The sequence below is a fragment of the Felis catus genome, chromosome F1 (assembly GCF_018350175.1).
Source record: "Felis catus isolate Fca126 chromosome F1, F.catus_Fca126_mat1.0, whole genome shotgun sequence".
Taxonomy (NCBI): domain Eukaryota; kingdom Metazoa; phylum Chordata; class Mammalia; order Carnivora; family Felidae; genus Felis; species Felis catus.
This window is the reverse complement of record NC_058384.1, coordinates 46774789-46792261: the sequence shown is the minus strand read 5'-3', so window position 1 is coordinate 46792261 and position 17473 is coordinate 46774789. Positions and strand designations below refer to the sequence as shown.

Below are 17473 nucleotides of genomic sequence, written 5' to 3'. Positions count from 1 at the left end.
ATATGCCAAGGTAGAATATTTTATTATGTTGTTTTTATTTGCTAGTGTATCTATATTGCTTGAGATTCTCTGAGCTTTTGTAGTATTAATATGATGTTGAAGCTACCTACTGAGTTCTTAAATATCAGGTATTGTTTTCAGTCTTAGAATATCAATTTTATCCATTAATTTTCTTTCTAGATTCAAAACCCCATTGAAATTTTCCATACTTTTATGTACTTTTGTCATGTTTTGTTTTTGTTTCCTTGAACTTACAAACCATCACTGTTTCCAAGTTTTGGCACTATTCACATCTTTTATTTATTCAATTTGTTTTTTGCCTATATAGTCTAAAAGGGAAAATATTGAGTTATGGGATCACAAGGGAGAAACAAAGTCCTGGTGAAAAAAACGTATACTTTAAATAAAGGTTGCCTAAAGCATTATCAGTCATCTCTGGACTTTTTCAGTTATGTGAGCAAAAATATTCCCTATATATTTTCTATATGTTTGGTTGTGGTATTCTGTCTGCTATCACAGATGTGTTAATAGGATGTGGGTTAAATTGGGGTTGAACATAAAGTGAGGAGAGAGAACTAAATTACTCTGGTGAAAATTGCTAGCATTCTGTGGAATTTTCTATGCCAGGATATGGAGGGTTAGGGACACAAAAAGTATTTTCTTCTTAACTCAAGTTTTAAGGAGATCAACCAGAGGGCACAGTAGTTCAATAGGATTCCCTGGAGCACGAGACATACAGTGGTTTCTAATTGGTATCTCAACAATGTAAATATAGATCTGTGAATATAGCCCTTTTGGCAGACAGAAGAATGTGCATTTCTCATCTACCAGATCTGACTTCTAAATTTTGCTCTAAAACAAGAATATTTTCCCTGAGAAATGAGTCAGTATAATAAAAAGTGGGTATTTTTGACAAGGTTATGGGCTACATAATGTCTCATTTTTCCTCCGAGAGGCAGTTTGACAAACTTGTGTTTACATTACAGGTCATTGACTCCAGATACTTCCAGCAGATTCACTATAATTCTTGCAAAGTTCAAGTAAAAATTTTTTCCTCTTTTATTTTCTCTCCATTGTGTCTCCTCCTTCGGTTGAGTACACGCTTGTCTCATAAGCCCGGTGAAGGAGCATGAAGAACTGACTCTGGAAGTAGATTTGCCTCTGTGAAAGACAAGCCCTTTGGGGCACCTAAGTGGCTCAGTCAGTTAAGGGTCCAGCTCTTGATTTCATCTCAGGTCTTCATGTCACCGTTTGAGTTTGCACTGACAGTGCAGAGCCTGCTTGGGGTTCTCTCTCTCCTCTCTCTGCCTTCCACCCCTTGCATATTCTCTCATTCAAAATAAATAAATGCACTTTAAAAAGAGAGAGAGAGAGAGAGAGAGAGAGAGAGAGAGAGAGAGAGAGAGAGAGAGAGAGAGAAAGCCTTTAACTTCCTCCCATCGCATTCCTCCCTAGGTAAATGGGAAAACTACCCTAAGGGGTTGGATTCCAGGAGTGTTTCAGGGACAATTTTATTAGTAGGGGAGTCATTGTTAAAAGGCTATGTATTTGATGTGATTCTTGTTTTCTTCATGGTGACAATACCTAGTAAAAGTAGAGAGCTGAGCCATGATGTGCTTCCTATAGCTGGAATCTGGTTACGAGGCTCTTTTTCTCATGAACACTATTACTCACTGAGTTATTGTTTAAGTCAGTCTGAGAGTGTGAAAAAAATAAAAAATGAAATCCAAAATTTGATTTAAGTTTAGAAAATTGATCTTTCTTTGTCCATATACTCCTACAGTGCTTACTAAACTCCTTAACATTGAGAAAATAATTATTTCATAGAAATGTTAACATGAATGCCATTACATTTCACAAATCATAAAGCTCTTAAATATACATTAATATACATTATTCTCATAAAACCCCATACGTTTGTATATGTAATATATGTAATATATTGTAATATGTAATAAATATTATTGACTTCTGAACATGGGTATTTAGATGAAGTACACAATGTTGAAGTAAATGCTGAATCTACCTATTAACAGAACAAGGATTTAAAATACAAATCAGGGTTTTTTTTTCTTTTACTATACTTTAAATTCAGAAGAGTTTGTTTTGTTTTTTTAAACAAGTTCATGAGATTTCAATTCTGCATGACTATGTCAGTGAGAAGCTTAAACTCCATTCATCAGATAATCGCTTGTTTGTTGGTTATTTACCCATTGAGGTGTTTTAAAAGCAGCAATTATAAAGTTTCACAAAGGAAACAATTTTTTTTTCAATACTAATGTCTTACACATGAAAAGCAATAGAATAACCTTTATGAGACTTGAAAACAGAACAGAAAGAACCCAAGAGTTGAATCAGAAATCACAGCTGTGATGTTTTACTCAGGCACCAACTCTTTCCGCAACATGTCCAGTAAGGCTTTGCGCCTGATGGCCCTCAGGTTTCAGCCCTCTCATGGATTTGGCCTGGGCAAATCTCTTGTTTTTCCTTTTGTTATTTCATGCCTCTAGGAGAATTAAAGTAAATAGACTGTGAGCAAGAAAGATTTTATTTATATACAATAAATAATATTATAAATAAAATACTATAATATCAATGTAAATAGCTAATTAATGTAATATAATACATATATAATTCTGTGCTTCTTATTCTAAATTCAATAAATCCTCCAAATAGTGTGTGATAAAAGGTTTGTAAGGCTTCATAAAACTTCACATTGTATCAATACCCTTCACTTTAGGTAAAATAGCTATAGGTGTAATTGCCTGTTAGCTGAACATCTGTTACTCAGTTTATTGAGGTTTAATTACTTACATGACTCTGGTTTGCAAAACAGTTATGTTAAAGGTGCTTTATATTTTAAAAAATAACTTTGAATAGATTATTTTTTTCCCTCAAGCAACAAATGGGGTAGATATTATTCTCAATGTTTTATCCCCTAGAAACCTAAGACAGAGATTAATAAATAAAGTCACTTGAAGTCCTTCAGCTTATAAAATCTTGAACTTCAGCTACACAGGTCTTACTTTTCAAGAAGCTGTGCTCATTTTAGCGTTCTTAATGTCACTCCCTTGTTTTGAAATTTAACAGTTTTGATCACCTTAGAAATTAAATTGGAAATATTAATTGTGAGTCTTTTCAATGGGGGAGTCGTTAGCATATTTTTCTTACTAATAATTGTTGTCATCTAACTTTTAAAACCCTTCGCTTAGGTTAAGAATTAAATCTTTGCAAACCATACCTGTTCTATACATGTATCTGCCATTCTGCAAATTACTCATTTTTATATTTTAGCAATAAAATTATTATTTTCCCATGTAAGGATATAAATAGTTATAAATTGGATTTTCTCAAATATGAAAGTGGGACAATGAAGCAAACTTGCAGAGACAATGAATTATTCTATTTTTCTATTTAAAATACTGTGTTCAAAATACTGTTTTTCAACTTCACTCCAGAAGAATTGCCCTAACTTTTTAACTGAAGCCTGTACAGAAAAAACAACAAAAAATATGTATACTTTTGACATATAGACCAGCTTTTATAATCCTTACCTAAATAATGTTATCTCACATAATTTTCATTAGACAATTTGTGACCTTTTAAATACTATAATTCTGTGGAAATTCTTATTCATGTCAGATTTTGTTATACATATCAATGATTTTAATTAGTTTAATAATTTCCTTTTAAAATAGAAGATAATTATATATATATTCTTTTTCTACAAACCAGAAAAGGGTGTTTGTTCTGATTTTTTTCTTTAATAAAGTCACCCTCATCCTTTGAAGGCAGTGCTTTGAAATGTCACCATTAACACTTCCTTTTATAAGTGTTAAAATTATAATAGGCCCACACAAATAAGAGGGAGGTGCTAATGGGCACTTTATTTTTCCTGAATGCAGAATATCTGTCAGAGAAGAGATGCTGCCCAGCTTTTAAAAGCTTGGTGGTTTCTTATTAAGGGAGATTTACATGAATGGCCAAAAAGATAACCATGATAAGCTTTTATACTGTGCAAAATACAGAGATATAGAATGTAAATGTTATAACAATTTAACATTAATTATGGGCTTATTTTTGTTGCATATGAATAGAAATTACTTTTGTCTAGATTATTATGGAACAACCTATTTCTGACCCAGTTAAATGGTTTTTGGACCCTAAACTCCTCACACGTTCTTGATATACCAGGGAAAAATCTATGCACCCATTAACTTTCATTGAAGATAGCATAAAGATACAACATGAACAATAATAGCTTTAAATTGTTTTGTGATGAACTATACCATATGTTTCTATCTGGACTTCTCAGAATCCCAATCATCCAAAAGCTTGAACAGCTGCTGCCATTTTGCAGATAATTGCCGTAAGATACATTTTGTCCTTCCATGTGTTGATTTCTCCTTGTTTCTTGAAGTCCAATTGGATGCTTATCACATTCCTTTTTCTAAATGAGTCTGCTTTCCTCCTGAGCTCACTTTGCAAACTAAAGACTTTTATCCAGGAAAAATTCCTCCAGGTGTGTATCTTTCCAAGATATATATGAGAATTGACGATGAAGATTTATCCTTTTGCTTATTCAGTATTCAACAAATATTTAGATTAGGTCTAACCTTTAAAAATGTAGTATGCTTTTCTTTCTTCTCTGAATAATGGATTGTGATTCTTCTCCAGAGTTGCTGTGTGATGCAAAGCATGGAGAGCTTGTGAGCCAAGGGGGATAAGGTTGTCTTTTTTGTTGTTACTGTTGCTTTTAAAAATTTAAACATTTCTAAATCTGAAAAGTTTTTTCTTTAAATATTAATTTTAGGGAAATAGGGTTATTGCAAAAGGATAATGGCAATATTGAGTAATTGGTGATTATCATGAAGCCTTTTTTCTTAAATGTTCTTCACCTGTAACATGTTTTTAATTATATTTCATATAAATGTATATTATCCTCTGATCATTTAACTGAGAATATCAGGTTTTTCTCTTTAAATTTCTTCTTAGCCTCTAAATTTTGCAGTTCTAAAAATACTGACTGGCATAATGTAATAGTGTGAAACGTAACTTGCTTTTCCAAACCTGTAGGATCATTAAATATATGGAGTACTGTACGTATAAATGGAGTGCTTCTTTTCCTTTAAGAAAAGACAGCCTGGGGTGCAGGTTCATCTCTGTGGTGGCAGAAGTTCTGAGACTATAAGGAGCAAGGACAGTAGCACTCACAAAGCTATGATGTTGGCAGGAATGAGTGATTCCTCCCTTCTTTTAAAAGAGTCCTTTAACATGGAAAATAGGGTGTTGTCTTCAATGACCTTTTATCAAGTATGCTTCTCAAGCATGTTCGAAAAGGTTAAATCCACAAAATTATTTACATCACAACATGGTGATCAATTTTGTTGTAATGTCCTCCTCCCAAGAGAACTTACCTGTCTGAAAGGGATATGAATCCAGAAAAGACAAGAATGTGATCTGCTTGAAAAAACAGTTGCAACTGTTTAAATCATATGGTCCAGTTAACAAGGTCTGATTTGTCCCACTGTAGTTTATGATCCTGAAGCAAACAATGGCAGGGCACACTTTTTCTTGACTGACATTTTTACTTTGTCTATGTTTCTGTTTTTTTGTTTGTTTGTTTGTTTTTAACTTACAAATAATGGTTACAGTCATACTTACTAGAAGACATTATTTTAGTTAAGGGCTGAAAATTGGAGCAAATTGCAAGCTTCCTTGTCATGTCTATTAGTTGGTAGGTTTCACTCCACCCAAATAATATTTAGACTTTAAAAGGGTGGTAACTAGGGTGGAAGGGAGAGCAAGTATTCTTTTGATCCCAAGCTGAAATATTACTACTAAACAAAACATACATTCCTAGGTTCAGAAATTGGCTGAGTGTTTATGTGTGGGAAGGATATCACAAATGTGGACTACTAGGAAAATTTCATGCAATTAGATTTGTAATACTTTATTCGATCTTATGGAGGTAAATCTTGCTAAACTCAGTGATTACCTTTTGATATTTTCTGACTTATTCAAGTGTTTAAGACAAAGACATTTCCTCTTGGACTATGAATAAATCTTTTCACTGTAGTAAAATTACATATTAAGTAACTTTTCCTGTATTATTGTTGGATATGTCATATATTTTCTCCAAATTTCTATTAGTCAAGCAACTACCTGAAAATTCTGACTTAACTTTTAAAAATATATGTCTAATATATATTGCCATTAGTTATAATTTGATCATTGATCTCTATATCTAATTCAAATAGATCATGACATGATATATGTAAATGTGTTAAAATCTTCTTATCCTTATTTTTGTGGATTTTATAAGCACAAAATTTGATTAGCTTAATTATAATCTGTGGCTTATGATTTACTATTATCATTAGTTCATGTGGCATTCAGATTTTATTGAACTTAGTAATATCTTATTAATATTATATGATATCATGTTGTGTCATATCATACCATATCATCATATATCCTGACCAAGACAGACTTAATATTTCTCTCAGCTTGGCTAAACTTGAGGTTTTTCCTGACTATAGGCCCCTGACCTCCCTTTTCTTAGAGCATTTACTTTAGAAAACTTGAGATTATAAATTCTTTTCTCTGCTCCTTTGAGATGTAAATCTTCTTACAGCCTGTTAAGGTTTTGCAACCCCAAAATATTTTCCTAGAGGACCCTGTATTGATCCTTTCCAGATGTAATCATCAAGAAAGATGGGACCCCTATCTTCCAGGCTCACTGGGAGGGGAGGAGTCTAACTTCAGTTAGTACCAGTTAGCAAACACAGATGGTCTATCACACTGACTAACCTCCTTAATGTCCTTTTCCACTAGCTCACCCAGTTCTTGAAACCTCTTGCCTTTTATTTCAACAGAATTGATTTCAATTGATTTCAATAGTCTTGACTTCTAATGTAATAGTCTTGAATAAAGTCTTCCTTGCCTAACTGTGTCTAATGCAATTTCTTCTTTGAGAGCTCCAAGAACTAAAATCTTACCTGCAATCTATGTTCTCCTTGTGCATTTCATTCCCCTACCTTCTATATAAACACAATCACAATCCTGAACTTCAGGTTTCTCCTTCCTTTCCACTTTATGTGTTTTATTTTTATTACATGTATATGAATATCTAAAAATATTTTTTATTTCTTTATCTTTTCTTGATAAGAATTTTGAATATTTGGTTAAATAGATTTCCCAAATGGCTATATTAAACATCAGTCTACCATGTATTTTCCAAAACTTGATAATATCAGTCTTTTATCTCTCATTTTTTCTCTCTCCCTTTTTAAACAAAATAATGGGAATGCCATTGAAAGATTTTCCACATTAAGAACAAGAAATTTTCTTTATCAAAGGTGTCTTATAAAATTATATTAAACTGAAAAAAATAAAATGACAATCCACAAGCTTGATGAAGACAAAATCTATAAAAACATGAGCAGGACTTTGAATGGAGAGCATATGTTATCAATAAACATATTAAGAAGTTATTGATTTTGTTAAGGATCAATGGAATGAAAATCAGGAAAAAATATGAAAATAAAAAAATGTAGCAACTCTTGAATGTAGATCCTCTACCAGTTCACATTGGTGACAGTCTTATTATTCTACTAATTGCTATGCATATTCTTTTGGATTTAATACTCAAAAAAAATCTATGTGATATTCCCAATTAAAATAAAAAGGAAAAAATTGGTGATATGGTGAAATAATTTCTGAGAGTATGTTTAAAGAATAATTCAATTTTAAACTATATTTGCTGTGCTAGAGTTACAACAAATGCCATGTTCACATTTAGTATCTAATATTATTACACTATCTGATAATATTATTATTTATCTAATATTACACTAATAATATTTACACTAATAACTAGAAATATGTTATTATATTGCAAGCAAATGTACATTTCCTAAGTGTACATTAGAAATTATATATAACACCATTGAAATGTTGATAAGAACCCCCTTTATGAAACCCCAAAATAATTACATTGAAAATCTCTCACTGTATTCCTAACAATATTAATTATTGAAAAATTCTTTTAAAACTTTTATTTGGGTAATTTTAAATATGGAAGTTTTAATTTATTGATGTATTACAGCAATTTGGAATTAAAAAAAAACTTTTATTTTATAGTAGACTAATGAATTATAAATATTTAAACACAGAAATAACAGCATATATCACTAACATTGAAAATATCTGGAAAAGTATACAATAGAGTAGTTTTAAATTATACAATGAAACATCTTGGATATGGAAGGGCATTTTGACACTTTGTCTCTTGGATCAATTTTATGTTTATAACAAAATTGAAAAGGGGGGTACGAAGATTTCCATGTACCATCTACCCCCATACATGCATAGTTTCCTCCTCTAAATATCAATATTACTCACAATGTACCCACATTGGCACACCACAATCAATTAAAGTCCACAGTTAACCTTAGGGTTTACTATTGATGTTATCCATTCTATGGTTGTTTTTACAAAGGTATAATGTCATATAATCCATTCTGATAATATCATACAGTGTGTTTTCACCGTCCTAAAATGTCTCTCCTCTGCCTCTTCATCTCTTTCTGCAGTCCTGGCAATCCAGTGACTTTTTAATCATCTTTATAGTTTTGCCTTTTCCAGAATGTTATATAGTTGCAATAATGTAATATGTAGCCTTTTCAGATTGGTTTATTTCACTTAGTAATATTCATTTAACATTCCTCCACATCTATTCATGGATTGATAGCTCATTTATTCATAGTTCAGAACAATATGCAATGTCTTAATATAGGACAGTTTACTTATCATTTCACCTACTGAAAGACATTTTGACTGTTTCTAAGCTTTGGCAGTTATGATTAATTAAGCTGCTATAATCATCCTTGCACAGGTTCTTGTGTGGGCACAAGTTTTCAATTCCTTTGGGTAAATACCAAAGTGTGTGATTGTTGGATCATATGGTAAGATTATGTTTTGTTTTGCAGACAACTGCCAAACTGTCTTCCGAAGTGTCTACACTAGCTTGCATTTCCACCAACAAAGTCTGAGCGTTTCTGTTGCTCTCCATCCTCACCAGAGCTGATGTTTTCAATATTGCAGATTTTGACCATTGTAATAGGTATGTAGTGGCATCTCATGTTTTAATTTGTATTTTCCAAATGAAAATAATGTGAAGCACTTTTCACCTTATTTGCATGTGTATACCTTTTTTTAAGTTTATTTATATATTTATTTATTTATTGGCGGGGTGAGGGAGAGAGAGAATCCCAAGTAGGCTCCATGCTCAGCCTGGAGCCCGATGGGCAGCTTGACTCATGAACATGAGAGGGCAACAAAAATCCAGATTCAGGAGGCACAGAAATCCCCCAAGAAATGCAACCCAAGATGGTCCACACCAAGACAGATAGCAATTAAAATAACAAAAATTGGGTGTGCCTGGGTGGCTCAATTGGTTAAGCATCCAACTCTTGATTCTAGCTCAAGTCATGATCCAATGACCTGATCTAATTAATTAAGTATATCTGTAAAAATTAAGAGAAGCACAAAATAAAAGTTTGTAAAATATGATACCAAATATCTGAAACATGGAAGGGAGAGGAGTAAAGGATGAGTTCAAAATTAAGCAACCATCAGCTTAATATAGACTGCTATAATGTTATATATGAACTTAATGGTAACCACAAATCAAAAAACAGTAATAGGTATGCAAAGGGTAGAGGATATCAAGTATATCACCAAAGAAAACCAGCAAATCATGAAAAGAAGGAAGGGTCAGAAAAAATTACAAAGACAACCACAAAGTAAGTAACAAAATAGCAATTGATACATACCTATCAGTTATTACTTTGCATGTAAATGGACTAAATGCTCCTAAAAAAAGATATAGGGTGAAAGAATGGATAAAAAATCAAGACCCCTTTATATGCTGCCTATATGAGACTCATTTAAGTCCTAAAAATACTTGCAGATTGAAAGTGAGGGGATAGAGAAACATTTATCATGCAAATGCATGTGACACAAAATCCAGAATAGCAATACTTATATTGAACAAAATAGACTTGAAAACAAAGTCTGTAACATTAGACAAAGAAGGACACTATATAATAATAAAGGGGCCAATTCAGAAAGAAGATATAGCAATTGTAGGGGTGTCTGGATGTTTCAGTCAATTAAGTGTCCAACTCTTGGTTTTGGCTCAGATCATGATCTATGATTCATGAGACCAAGCCCGGTTTTGGGCTCTTTACTGACAGTGTGGAGCCTGCCTGGTATATATTCTCTCTCTCTCTCTCTCTCTCTCTCTCTCTCTCTCTCTCTCTCTCTCTCTTTCCCTCTCTTTCCCCTCCCCCACTCCACTCTCAAAATAAATAAAGTTAAAAAAAATAAAGATATAAGAATTGTAAATATTTATGCCCCCAACGTGAAAGAACCCAAATACATAAAAATAGTTAATAACATAAAATAAATAATTGATAGCAACACAATAATAGTAGGAGACTTTAACACCCCACCTCCATTGATAGCTAATCCAAACAGAAAATCAACAAGGGAATGGTGGCTTTGAATGACACACTGGAACTGATGGATTTAACAGTTATATTCAGAACATTTCAACCTAAAACATCAGAATACATTCTTTTCAAGTGCACACAAAACATTCTCCAGAAGAGATCACATATTAGGTCACAAACAAACCTCAACACATTAAAAAAAGGTTGAAATCATACTACGCTTCTTTTCTGATACTACTATGAAACTGGAAATCAACCACAAGAAAAAAAATCTGGAAAAAGCACAAATACATGGAGGTTAAATAAGATGCTCCTAAACAATGAATGGGTCACTCTAAAAGAAGAAATATAAAAGTACATGGGAACAAATGAAAATGAAAACATGATGGCTCAAAACCTTTGGGATATAGCAAAAGTTGTTCTATGAAGGAAGCTTATAGCAATACAGGGCTACCTTGAGAAGCAAGAAAAATGTCAAATAAACAACTTAACCTTACACATAGAGAAGCTAGGGGAAAAAAACGGCAGAAGGAATGAAATAATGTAGATGAGAGCAGGAATAAATAAAATAGAAACTAAAAAAAAGAAAAGAGAGAAGCAGAGAAACAGAAAAGACTCAAACCAGAAAAGAAAGAGGAGAAATAACAACCAACACCACAGAAAACAAACAATTGTTAGAAAATATGAAAATATTATAAAAAAATTATATACCAGCAAATTAGACAACCTAGAAGAAATGGTTAAATTTCTAGAAATATATAACCTGAAGCAGGAAAATTAGAAAATTCAAACAGACTAACAAGGAGATTGAATAAACAATAAAAAAGAAAAAGCTTCTGACATACAGAAGCCCAGGACCAGATGGCTTCACAGGCTAATTCTATTAAACATTTAAAGATAAATTAATACCTATTCTTTTCAAGCTACCCCCCACCCCTGCAAAAAAAAAAAAAAGGAATATTTCCAAATTTATTCGGAGACTAGTATCACCCTGATACCAAAACCAGATAACAAAAACACAAAAAAAGAGAACTAGAGGCCAGTATCTCTGATGAACATAGATGCAGACATCCTCAACAAAATACTAGCAAACCAAATCCAAAAGTACATTTAAAAAAAATCATTCACCACAATCAAGTGGAAATTATTTCCTGGATGCAGGGGTGACTTAATATTCCCATATCAATCAGCGTGACATACGGCATCAATACGAGAAAGTATGAAGCTCTTTTGAGCATTTCAATAGAGGCAGAAAAAGCATTTGTCACAGGACAATACCCATTCATGATAAAAACCCTCAAAAGAGTAGGTTTAGAGGGAACATACCTTAACATAATAAAGGCCATATATGAAAACCCCACAGTGAACAACATCATACTCAGTGGAGGAAAAACTGAGCTCTTTTCCCTTAGGTCAGGAATAAGACAAGGATGTCCACTGTCACCACCTTTATTCAACATAATACTGCAAGTTTTAGCCACAGCAGTCAGACAACAAAAAGAAATAAAAGGCATCCTATGGGTAGGAAAAAGTAAAACTTTCAGTGTTTGCAGGTGACATGACATTACCACCAAAAAAACCCTGCTGGAACTGATAAATGAATTCAGTAAAGTTGCAAGATACAAAATCAATGTGCAGAAATCTGTTGCATTCCTATCCACTAATCAAGAAACCACATGAAGAGAAATTAAGAAACAATCCCATTTACAATTGCACCAAAATAATAAGATACCTAGGAATAAACCTAACCAAAGGGGTGAAATACTTGTACTTTCAAAACCATAAAACATTAATGAAATAAATTGAAGACACAAAGAAATGGAAAGATGTTCCATGCTCATGGATTGGAAGAACAAATATTATTAAAATAGTTATACTGCTCAAAGCAATATACAGATTGGATACACTCTCCATCAAAATACCAACAGCATCTTTCACAGAACTAGAAAAAACAATCCTAAAACTTATATGGAACCACAAAAGACCCCAAATAGCCAAACCAATCTTGAAAAAAAAAAGAAGCAAAGCTGGAGGTATCACAGTCCTAGACTTCAAGTGATATTATAAACAGTATGGTACTGGCACAAAAATAGACACATAGATGAATGGAACAGAATAGAAAGCCCAGAAATAAACGCACAATTATATATGGTCAGTTAATCGTTGACAAAGCTGGAAAGAATATCCAATGGGAAAAATACAGTCTCTTCACATATTGTTGGGAAAACTGGACAGCAACATGCAAAGAATGAAACTGGGCCACTGTCTCACACCATACACAAAAACAAATTCAAAATGGAGTAAAGACCTAAATGTGAGACCTGAAACCATAAAAAATCTTAGACAAGACAATAATGTCTCTGACATTGGCCATAACATTTTTCTAGATATATGTCAGGAGGCAAGGGAAACAAAAGGAAAAATAAACTATTGGGACTATTTCAAAATAAGAAGATTTTGCGCGGTGAAAGAAACAGCAAAACTAAAAGGCAACCTATTGAATGGAAGAAGATATTTGCAAATGACATATCTGATAAAAGGTTAGTTTCAAAAATATATAAAGAACTTCTATAATTCAACACCCGAAAAACAAATAATTCAACTCAAAAATGAACAGAAGTGAATAGACGTCTCTCCAAAGACGACAGATGACCAACAGACACATGACAAGATGCTCAACATCACTGATCATCAGAGAAATACAATTCAAAACCACAATGTGATATTATCTTACACTTGCCAGATTGACAAATATAAACACCACAAGAATCAACAAATGTTGGCAAGGGTGTGTCAAAAATGGAACTCTCTTGCACTGTTGGTGGGAATGCAAATTTGTGCAGCCCCTGTGGAAAACAGTATGGACGTTTACAAAAACAAAATTAAAAATAGAACTACCCTACAATCCAGTAATTACACTACTAGGTATTTACCCCCAGAATTCAAAAACACTGATTCAAAGAGATATATGCACCCCTCTGTTTATAGCAGTATTATTTACAATAGCCAAATTACAAAAGCAGCCCAAGTGTCTATTGATAGATTATAAAGAAGTTGTGGTACACACACACACACACACACACACACACACACACACACAATGTAATATCATTCAGCCATTAAAAAGAATGAAATCATATCATTTGCAATATCATGTATGGAAGTAGAGAGTATAATGCTAAGCAAAATAAGACAAAAAAAGACAAACACCATATGATTTCACTCATTTGTGGTATTTAATAAACAAAACAAATGAGCAAAGACCAGAGAGGAGACTGTGGGGGATGTGTGAAATACTTGATGGGAATTAAGCAGTGCACTTGTCATGTTGAGTACTGGGTGATGCATGGAATTGTTGAGTTACTCTATTGTACACCTGCAACTACTATAACACTGTATATTAACTATACTGGAGTTAAAATTAAAAAAAAATACAAAAGAATTTTCTGAACCATTTTGTAATTGAGTTATATTTTTAATTTTTTTTGAGTCTTAAAGGTTCTATATGCTCCCATATGTTTACAGCAACATTATTTACAATAATCAAGGTATGGAAGCAACCTAGGTATCCATGTGTCTATTGATAGATGAATGTATAAAGAATATGTCACACTAACACACATACATACACATATACTCTCACATCAATGGAATATTATACAGCCATAAAAGGATGAGATCTTGGAGCACCTGGGTGGTTCAGTTGGCTAAGTGTCTGACTTCGGCTCAGGTCATGATCTCACAATTCGTGGATTTGAGCCCCACATTGTGCTCTGTGGTGACAGCTCAGAGCCTGGAGCCTGCTTCAGATTCTGTGTCTCCCTCTCTCTTTGCCCCTCACCACCTTGTGCTCTGTCTCTCTCTCAAAAATAAATAAACATTGGGGTGCCTGGGTGGCTCAGTTGGTTAAGTGTCCAACTTCAGCTCAGGTCATGATCTCACAGTCCGTGAGTTCGAACCCCGCGTCAGGCTCTGCACTGACAGCTCAGAGCCTGGAGCCTGCTTCGGATTCTGTGTCTCCCTCTCTCTCTGCCCCTCCCCTGCTCATGCTCTGTCTCTGTCTCAAAAAATAAATTAAAAAAAAATTTAAAAAATTAAAAAAAAACATTAAAAAAATGAAAAAAAAAAGGATGAGATCTTGCCATGGCAACAACATGGATGGACCTAGAGGGTATTATACTAAATGAAATAAGTCCTACTGAGAAAGACAAATGCCATATGATTTCAATCATATAAAATCTGAAAAAAAATTAAATGTATAAAACAAACAAAAAGCAGATCCAGACTTATAGGTAGGGAGAACAAAATGGTATTTGACAGCAGGAAGAGGAGTAGAAGGGATAGGAAGAATGGGTGTAGGGGAGTGGCAGATAAAGACTTTTTTTTTTTGCATATTTTGGGTAACAGTCCTTTATCAGATGTGGCTTTTGCAAGTATTTTCTTCTAGTGTATGATTTTTCTTCTCATTTTCTTCATTGATTTTCTCAGAGCAAGTGTTTTTAATTTTAATGAAGTCCATATTATCAATTAATTTTTTTCATGGTTTATGTCTGGTGTTGTATCTAAAATGGCATAGCTATACCTGAAATCATCTAGATGATCTATGTTATTTTCTAGGAGTTTAATAGTTTTGCATTAGATATTTAGGTCTATCATCTGTGTAGTCTGTGTCTAGATTCATTTTTTGCAGGCAGATGTCTTGTTGTTCTAGCATCATTTGTTGAAGAGACTGTCTTTTCTCCATTGTATCATCACCTTTGTGCCTTTGTCAAGTATCACTTGACTACATTTATGTGACTCTATTCTGTTTCATTGATCTGTTTTTCTGTTCTTTCACCAATATCACATTGTCTTGATTACTGTAGTTTTATAGTAAGTTTGGAATGAGGCAGCAGCAGTCATTCAACTTTGTTCTTTTTCTTCAATATGATATAGCTTATACTGGGTCTTTTGCTTCTTTAGATAAACTTTAGAATTAATTTGTCTATATCTACAACATAATATGCTGGGTTTTTGATTGAGTTTGCATGGAATCCACAGATCAAGCTGGGAAGAACTGACTTCTTGACAATATTGAGTCTTCCTCTCCATGAACATAAGGTATCTCCACATTCATTTAGTTCTTCGATTTTATTCATCAGAGGTTGGTAGGTTTGCTCATGTAGATATTACACATATTTTATTGATTTATACCTAAGTATTGCATTCTGGGGGGTGCTAACATAAATGGCATTTTGTTTTTTTGTTTCAAATTCCACTTGTTTGTTGCTGGAAAGTAGGAAAGCAATTTATTTTTGTATATATTCGCCTTATACAGAGAGTTTTTATCATAAATTAGTACTGATTTTTCTCAAAGGATTTCTATATCTATTGACATGAATATGATTTTTCTCTTTTATTCCATGGATGTGATGGATTACATTAATTGATTTTTGAATATTGAAACAGTCTTGCATATCTTGGATAAGTTCCTCTTGGTTGTGATGCATAATTGTTTTTTATTCTTGCTTAGTTTCATTTTGCCAATATCTGCTGAGGATTTTTGAATCTATATTCATGAGAAGTATCAGTCTATAGTTTTCTTTTCTTGTATATCTTTATCTGGTTTTCGTATTAGGGTAATACTCTCCTTATAAAATAGGAAGTATTTTCTCTGCTTCTATCAGCTTAACTAGATTGTAGAAAATTTGTGTTATTTTCCCCTCAAATGTGGTAGAATTCACCAGTCAGCTTATCTGGGCCTGGTGTTTTCTGTTTTGGAAGGCTATTAATTATTGACTTAATTTTTTAAAGTAGTTATATTCATATTCATATCATGTACTTCTTCCTGTATGAGCTTTTACAGATTGTGTCTTTCAAGGAATTGGCCCATTGAATCTAGGTTGTTAAATTGGTGGACATAGAATTATTTTTATATTTTTCTTTTACCCTTTTAACTTCTATAGGATCAATAGTGATATTCCCTCTTTTACTTCTGATATTACTAATTTGTATTTTCATATATATATTTTTGAAATTTCCTCTAATATATATGTTCAATGCTATAAATTATCCTGTAAGCATTGCTTCTGCTGCATCTCACAGGTTTTGAAAAGTTGTGTTTTAATTTTTATTTAGTTAAAAATATTTTAAAATTCCTCGTGAAATTTTTTCTTTGACCAATGTGTTATTTATAAGTGTGTGTCTAATCTCCATGTATTTGGGGATTTTCCATTTATCTTTCTATTATTGATTTCTAGTTTAATTTCATTGTGGTCTGAGAGCAGACGTTGTATTATGTTATTTTAAATTTGCCAAGGTATGTTTTTTGGTCCAGACTGTTGTCTGTTTTGGTGAAAAGTGTATATTCTGCTGTTGAATGAAGTAGTCTATAGATATCACTTGTATCCATTTGATTGATGCGGTTGTTGAGTTTAATTAATTATGACCTTAGTGATTTTTTTTTCCTGACTGAAAGAGCTGTCCATTTGTAAGGGATGTGTTTCCCTATATGTTTAGAGTTTCCACCTATAATAGTGAATTCACCTATTGCTCCTTTCAATTCTATTAGTTATTGTCTCACAAAGTTTGACACTCTGTTATTAGTCACTTTAAGAATTGTATGTCTTTTCAGAGCAGATGAACATAAGGGAAGGGAAACAAAAATAATATAAAACAGGGAGGGGGACAAAACAGAAGAGACTCATAAATATGGAGAACAAACTGAGGGTTACTGGAGGGGTTGTGGGAGGGGGATGGCCTAAATGGGTAAGGGGCAGTAAGGAATATACTCCTGAAATTACTGTTGCACTATATGATAACTGATTTGGATATAAATTTTAAAAAATAAAAAATGAAATTAAAAAAAATTATGTCTTTTTAGAGAACTGACTCCTTTATCATTATATAATGTCCTTCTATATCCCTGATAACTATACTTAAAGTTTGCTCTGTCTGAAATTAATATAGCTCCT

At 32.9% G+C, this 17473-nt stretch overlaps 1 long non-coding RNA gene across 1 annotated transcript in view; it reads left to right on the top strand.

The window, feature by feature from the left end:
• Positions 1–17473, top strand: part of LOC111558377 — a 540126-nt gene that overhangs the window by 26350 nt on the left and 496303 nt on the right. The window contains exon 2 of the long non-coding RNA XR_006591608.1: positions 8994–9127. This is a non-coding gene — a long non-coding RNA (uncharacterized LOC111558377). The remainder of the gene's footprint in view (positions 1–8993; positions 9128–17473) is intronic.